The sequence below is a fragment of the Hevea brasiliensis genome, chromosome 5 (genome assembly GCF_030052815.1).
Source record: "Hevea brasiliensis isolate MT/VB/25A 57/8 chromosome 5, ASM3005281v1, whole genome shotgun sequence".
Classification (NCBI taxonomy): domain Eukaryota; kingdom Viridiplantae; phylum Streptophyta; class Magnoliopsida; order Malpighiales; family Euphorbiaceae; genus Hevea; species Hevea brasiliensis.
In genome coordinates this window covers 54,799,651-54,805,902 of record NC_079497.1, presented here as the reverse complement: position 1 = coordinate 54,805,902, position 6,252 = coordinate 54,799,651, and positions in this window count along the sequence as shown.

The window sequence follows — 6,252 nt, the reverse complement described above, 5'->3', positions numbered from 1 at the left end:
TCCTTTCCCTCAGTGATTTTGCCCATAATAGCCATTAATTTCTCATCTGTCTTCTATCCATCCTATATCTACTGTAACAGATTCGGTTTCATTTGCAACTCAGCCAAAATAACTTCGTAATGAGTTAAGGACAGTTGGGTATTCAGAGATCTTAATGCTACAATAGATTTTCTGCTTAAGGCATCAGCAACTACGTTTGCCTTCCCAGGGTGGTAGTCAATCACACAATCATAATCTTTCAGGAATTCAATCCATCGCCTCTGTCTCAAATTAAGTTCCTTCGGGGTTGGCAGATACTTCAGACTCTTATGGTCTGTATATAAATAGCATTTTTCTTCATACAAGTAATGCCTCCATATCTTTAATGCGAAGATAATTGCTGTTAACTCCAAATCATGAATAGGGTAATTCTTTTCATGTGGCCTTAACTACCTGGAAGCATATGCGGCCACTTTCCCTTCTTGCATGAGTACACACCCTAACCCATTATGTGAGGCATCACTGTAGACTACAAAGTCTTTTCCCAACACTGGCTGTATTAACACTGGTGCCTTTGTCAACATAGCCTTTAGCCTCTCAAAACTGGCTTGACACTTATCATTCTAGTCAAATTTCATATTCTTGTGTAGTAATTTGGTCATTGGAGTAGCTATCAGGGAAAATCCCTTTACAAATCTTCTATAATATCCAGCTAACCGCAAGAAACTTTTGATCTCAGTTATATTTCTGGGAGGCTTCCATTCCATCACTGCTTCAATCTTCTTGGGATCCACTCTAATCCTTTCAGCTGATACTACATGTCCCAGGAATGAAATCTCATTCAACCACAACTCACACTTGGACAATTTAGCATACAGTTTCTTCTCTTTTAGAGTCTGCAGAATAATTCTCAAATGCTCATCATGTTATGCTTTATCTTTGGAATACACTAGGATGTCATCAATGAAGACCACTATGAACCGATCTAAGTATAGATGGAAGATACAGTTCATAAGGTCTATGAATGCTGCTGGAGCATTTATTAACCCAAATGGCATCCCCAGGAATTCATAATGCCCATATTGAGTTCTAAATGCAGTCTTGGGCACATCTGCATCCTTAACCCTTAGCTGATGATACCCTGATCTGATATTAATCTTAGAAAACGCACTGGCTCCCTTTAACTCATCAAACATATCGTCAATTCTAGGCAATGGTTACTTGTTCTTCACTGTTACTCTGTTTAACTGCCGGTAGTCGACACATAACCTCAGTGTCCCATCTTTCTTCTTAACAAACAGTACCGAAGCTCCCCACGGTGACACACTGGGGTGTATGAACCCCTTGTCTAGTAATTCTTGCAGCTGGATTTTTAACTCTTTCAATTCAGCAGGTGCCATCTTATATGGAGCAATTGAAATCGGAGTTGTACCCTGCATAATCTCAATAGCAAATTCAACTTTCCTTTCTGGTGGCAAACTAGGCAATTCCTCAGGAAATACCTCAGGGAAATCCCTTACTGTGGGTATGTTAGACAAGTTAAGTTTACCCTGTTTAGTGTCAGCCACGTGTGCCAGATAGGCTTCACACCCTTTTTTCAACTATCTCCTTGCAACTGTAGCTAAGATGACATTGGACAAGAAATCTGTCCTTTCACCCACAACTGTTATTTCTTCATTCTTAGCAATTTTCAGAGAGATTCTCTTTGCTTTACAATCTACTATTGCCTAATGATGGGATAACCAATCCATTCCCAAAATCACATCAAACTCATGGAAAGGTAGTTCGATTTAGTCTGCTGAGAACTCTTTCTCTTGAATCTTCAATGGATAGCCCTTATACACATTGTTTACTACAACACTATGGCCTAGCAGATTTGTGACTAGGATGTCTTAGTCACTTTCCTCTACTTCTATTCCCTTTTCTACGGGCAGCTTAATACAAATATATGAATGAGTAGATCCAGGATCCACTAATGCATGCACAAAAGTATTATAGAGGAGGAACGTACCCTTGATGACATATGGATTATAGCATAGGCTCTGGCTGGTTTTTTACCTTCTACTCTCTCCACAGACTCTGATACAAGTTTCTGAGAAGTACCAGCTGCCTTAGCCTTACCCGGCTTTGTACCCCTTGGAGCTGGAGGGGCAGGCCTAACAGTTGATATCGGAGTGGATGTAGCAATTCTGCGCGGACAATCTTGGATTAGGTGGTCTATAGACCCACATCGTAAACAAGCACCTATCATCCTCCAACATTCCCCCTTATGCCATTTTTGGCAATGTGGGCAAGTAACAGATACTGTTAGGGCTGGTCCCCTGAACCCTGTCCCTAAAGAGTTAGCCATTAAAGGTGTGGACTGGCCTCTCCTTGGTGCAAACTGAGATTTGGGCCTCTGTGACTGACCCTAACATGGAACTCTACTGAAACTTTGAGTAGACAAACCTCTGAATTTCTTACTAGGGGCAGAAGATGTACTGGTCTGACCTTGACCTCTTTTCTGCTGTCTGCCCCTTCTGTTTTGCTCATTCATTCTAACTTTTTCGACCTTCAGTGCTGCTTCTACTAACTTGGAAAACTCTGGAATCCCCAAGGCTGTGTTATCATTGAGTCCTTCCTCAAATCTCTTGCATCTTTCGGTCTCATTAGGGATTATTTCCCGCCCGTAGCGGCTTAGTCTGACAAATTCTCTGTAACACCCTCCCGGTAGCAACTCCGTACATTCTACTGTTCCGGTGACCAGTGTCGGTCCGGACAGCTAGAATGTCCGGAAAAATATTTAAACTAAAATGAGGAACCATAATTAACTCAAATATTAATAAGAAAAATTTAGAAAAAATTTTAGAAATAAAATACAACCAAGTTAAATGAGCCGGTGCCCAAGCGATGGGTAACCCAAAGGGAAGTTGCGGTTCTCGCAACTAGGAGCCCTAGACCCGGGAGAAAAATTATAAAATAATTTTTGGGACTTCAGAGAAGGGTCATTGAGGTTCCTATGGCATTAGAATGCCAAGAAAATATTTAAAAAAATTTTTCAATCGGTACAGACAATTTTGACCCGTTAAGCCAAACGGAGGGCATTTTGGTCATTTCGCCTTCAGAGGTGATTTTTGGCCGACTTGTCCAGTTGAGTAAATAATTATTATGACATAAAATATGAATTAATGTTGATGAAAAATTAATTTAAAGTTATTAGAAAAGAAAAGAAAAGAAAAATCAATATAATGCAAATTATGACATCATTATGATGTCATTTACAAGTTCCCACCAATCATATTTAAGCAACCACTTAATTAACTAATAAAAAGAGATAATTGAGACAAAAGAAATCAAAATACCATCTGCTCTTCCTCACCCAAAAACGTTACACTCTCTCCCAAAACCCATTCCTCCATGGAAGCTTAATGGAAGCTTGAGACAACCCACCAAATCACATTGAAACCACAACCTTGCTTCACTAAAAATTGATTTTGCAACTTGAACAACCTCTAGTGTCACACCCCGGCTTAGGGGGCCCCAGCTCAAGCCCCTCTATGGGTGGCCTTCTTGCCAGCGTACCCTTCTAGAGGCCGGACCTGCGACTCACAAGGTACTGTCCGCTTTGTGGAATTAAATCCCTTCGCCCTGCAGAGCTAGGATTCGAACCCTTATCACTCACGGGTTTGCTTCGCCTCTCACCAATTGAGCTTCGAATCCTAGCTCTGCAGGGCCAAGGGATTAACTCCACCAAAGCGGACAGTACTGATTTGAGTTGCAGGCCCGGCCTCTAGAAGGGTACGCTGGCAAGAAGGCTCACTAGAGGGGCTTGAGCTGGGGCCCACTAAGCCGGGGTGTGACAATAAAAAGGCGCCTTTTTATTGTCACACCCCGGCTTAGGGGGCCCCCTAAGCCGGGGTGTGACATCTAGCCAGCAAAAAGAAGAAGGAAGAAGGGATTTTTGGAGACTTGGAAAAGTTAGCAAAAGAGGTTACTGCCCAATTTATTCTCTCTCACTAAATTCATGTTTAAGAACATGATTTAAGTTGAAATTGTAAGTTTAATGTATAAATTGAACTTTGAGAACTTGGAGACTTGAACAAAAATTAGGGTTTGCTTATGAAATGATGAGTGAACATTCTAATGGTCAATTAGTGACCATTTGAGGTAATTTGACCATAATTTGAAGAGATTTAGAGTAATACAAACTGAATTGGTGGGCTGCCTAATGAGTGCAACAGGGAGGTTGGGAGTCCAGCCTATTTGGACTGCCATAACTTTGGCTGTGTAGGTCCAATTGGTGTTTGGGCAATTGGACATGAAACTAGACTTATAATGGCACAATTTTTCTGAAGAAACCATGTCCAAAAGACCAAAGCAAGTGGACCAAAAATTGGCCCCAATCCGGATGCCCTGCACCCAGAATATGTAGAATGACCAAATGAACAGTAACTGTTCATTTGGCCATAACTCACTGTAGATATGGTCAATTGACCTGAAATTTTTACAACAACAATATGAGATATAGGCAAACAACTTTCATGAAGAAACCTACCCCAGATTATGACCAGAACCTAACCCAAATGGCAGTCACAGTCACTGTTCATGGTACTGTAGATTTGGTAAATTCTGCAGAATTGAAATCCGGCCAGCTATGGTTTTTGGACCATATCTGGAGTGACAAAACTCCAAATGGAGTGATTCAAAAAAAGAAATTCAACTAGACAAAATAAGGAACAACTTTCATGTTTACCATTTCCTCAAATTCCCACTGTAACAGTGGCCAATGGAACAGTAAATTTGGGCTACAAAAATTAAAAATTCTGCTCTCTTGGTTTTAAGTTTAGAAATGGTAATGGTGATCAATTCCAACAAGTTTTAAATGTAAAATGTGGTACATTGGGGGTGTTAAAACCAATGTACCTATTTCCTACCTAAAAGTCAACATTTTTATTGACCAATGAGGTGAATAGTGACACCAAAACTTGAAATTCAAAAATTGAAGAATTTAAAAGTATCAAATGCCCTAGTATACCTAACAAGATTGGTTTGGATAGTTTGGCATGCCAATAGGGTTCAATTAGCAGTACTGCACATGGCATTATGCCATTATGTGATTTTATGGCTTTTAGCCATTTTGATATTGTGTTGAGACTTGGCCTCGTGCCTAATATTATTTACAGCTTGTTAGCTGTTCTGTTGCACACCGGGAGATGCATATGTGACCGATGGTGTGACGGCAGGAGGTACTAGATACCAAGTGCCAGTTTATCCGTTTATCCAGTCCAGTCATTTAGTATAGGTTACTTGGGCAACTAAATGAATGAAAATGGACAAAGTTAAAGAAATAAATGAATATAACATATACAAAACTAATAAGACATATACATTAAATACATATTTATTTTCTGCTATTTTCTTTTATTTTATTATTGCACCACTAAGCATCATTGCTTAGCGCGTTGCTTTTGCCACGCGTAGGTTCTGGAGATACTGATCGTGAGCCCAGTAGACCACAGACTGGGTGAGTCCATCCTGTGACTACGCACGATGTCCGTGTCACCTCACCTTCCACAGTGCATTGGTAGGACACTAGGCTTCATTTTGTTATTTTGTAACCAATTTTTATTTTCCTTTGTGTAAATGAAACTTATGTAATGTATTTTGATGTTCATGTAAATAATAAAGATTTGTGGTTATGTATGGAAAAATTTGAGTATTTATTCATTGCTTATACATGATTACCACTTGAGATGAATGATTGAGAAATGAAATTGAAAAAGGTTGAGATTTTGATATTGGAGTTTGAGAAATGATTGTGTATGAATATTGGAAGTGTTTTTCGTAGGTTCCGAAGAACTGTTTTCTCCATTTTTAGCCGGTACTCTGCCGGATTTTCTACAAAATTTTCGGAACCTCAAATAAATTATAATTTCAATAAATGACTTAAATAAATAATATTTCACAAGTTATATTCAAAACCATGATAAAAATTAATTAAGGTAAAATAGAGTGTGCCGGTACACCGTGTGACATTGCTTACTCGGATATACTGTACACGGGTATGGGGTGTCACATTCTCTTTCATATTCAGCCACTGTCAGCTGTCTCTAACTTAGGGTAATAAACTCCCTTCTCTTCTCTTCCAGGAATACACTGCCCATATACTTCTTTCTGAACTCAGTGACAAAGAAATCCCAAGTTATTTGTTCTGGTGGTACCTCACTAGTTACTGTATCCCACCATTGGTATACATCATCTTGTAGTAGTGATATAGCAGCTTCCAAATTCTGC